The sequence below is a fragment of the Myotis brandtii genome, unplaced genomic scaffold, assembly GCF_000412655.1.
Source record: "Myotis brandtii unplaced genomic scaffold, ASM41265v1 scaffold8670, whole genome shotgun sequence".
Taxonomy (NCBI): domain Eukaryota; kingdom Metazoa; phylum Chordata; class Mammalia; order Chiroptera; family Vespertilionidae; genus Myotis; species Myotis brandtii.
In genome coordinates, this window is record NW_005371535.1 from 23,167 (window position 1) to 25,200 (window position 2,034).

Consider the following 2,034-nt stretch of genomic DNA (forward strand, 5'->3'; position numbering starts at 1 on the left):
CTGATAAATACACACACACACACACACACAGACACACACACACACACACACACACACACACACACACACACACACACCACGCATGTACTCTCAGGCATACTTTTGTTTTCAGTTGTTTTCTCCATGTTGGCTTCAATCTTTCCTGTGAGCTAATGTACTATGGCAGTCCCCAGGAAGGAAATAAGCCTGTTCTTTCACCGCCAGCCCCCAGTGAGAGAGGAGTTGAATGTGCAGTGGATATTGATGCAAGGCTTGGTTGGATAACCATGTCTGGGCTTCTGAAATATAGACAGATCATTGTTTTTCAGTAAAGAGTACAACTAGATTTCCTGGTTTTTAGGCAAATAGGAAACCATAATGAATTATGCTCCTTCTCCCATCACTTAAAGTCATCTCCAGAGCTAAGCACATTGCGGTGGTCAACATCCCAGAATATTATGTTCTGAGGCCCAGGGAATGATACATTCTCCTCAGGGCTCTGTGTTCCCTTTAGTTCCCACATCTCCTGTTGGAGAAAAGTTCTCTGACTTTGCATCTATGATTTTTAACTGTTCTGGACTGAAAATAACAGGGCACAGGAAGTAATGTGGTTAGAATGTGGTGGTATAGATAAAAAACAGACATTGAGGTGAGAATTTGTGTACATCTTAGGAACAAAACAGAATGTGAGAAGAATTGTTAAATAAAATAGATCAAAGGAAGTTATATAAATGCTAATAATACCATTTTTATTTATGACCACAGCAATCATGTTGACAGTAACACCAATGATAGAACAGAAATATGATCATCATCAGCATGCTCAATGTAATTAAAATTATATCCATTACAATATAACTGTATGTCTTTCTATTTAAATATCATTCCCCATATACCAATATTTTGTAATGAATCTGGCACAATAAAGAATAACAAAGAAGAACCCTTCCTGCCTTCATAAATCTAATTGTTGTTGGATGAAGGGGCTGGATGAAGAGGGATACTCAAAAAGAGTATTATGTGATGATAAATATGATAAAGGAAAGAATGCCAGCTCTCAGAATGCACTTTGTGCAAAATTTACGTGCTTATCTTTGCATTTGCAAAGCATCAAGATTTTATTTATAGTTAGAAATAAATTCATTCCTATCTATGAAATGGAAATTGTCAATATGGCTCAGAAATACACTTATATAAATTCCAGTTCCTGCCTCGTAGATATATGTGAACAAAGAAGAGTATATAAGGCAAGCTTATGTTCCTCAACTATGGGTTATAAACAATATAAAAATATCTGTGCTTTTTATTAGAAAAACACCGACATTTTGGATACTCTCCATGTCTCATATGAGTTAATGTGTAAAGATTGCCCAGCTTGGCAGTCTTGTCAGTCAGGGACCCTTGTTTGGAGCTTCCAACAACTTGTAGCTGTAGAATTTGAAACTTGTTCTCAGAAGAACAAAATTGATAATAGGACACAAACACATGTAGAGGAAATAGAAATGTTTCACTTCTGTTTTAAAAAATATTATGCTCATGTTTTGCCATTCTATTTTCATTATAATACTATGCCATGCATACATTGTAACTTGTTAAATTTATTATTTTCAATATTTTTCAGTTCTGCTTTTGATTGATGGTGCAAAAAGGTCCAAATGTTTCCCAAAGAAGTGGAGAAAGTGGACACTTAGGGAGTTGTGTGTGTTTCCCAGAGAAAGACTCCACTTGAAGAGCACCATGTGTTAATCTCCATGCCCTTCCTGCCTCCTAGTTGCTGGTAACATGTCACTGCCACAGCTGTACCACATTATGTCAGAAACAATAACTGGTAGTTATCGGAGGGGCCTGCTCGGATTCAATGGTGTTGTGGAAAAAATTTGTCAATAGGTTCAAAAATTTTCTAAACACCAGCTCTTTGTAGCTGCTATTTGGAAAGAAGGATCTTTCCTAAAATTTCCATTTTACCTTTAACAAGGAAGGCTGCTACCATTCAGCTCAAACTAACTGAGCTCTGCAGTTGATTATCTTCCCCATCACACTCTGCATTACAAAGGG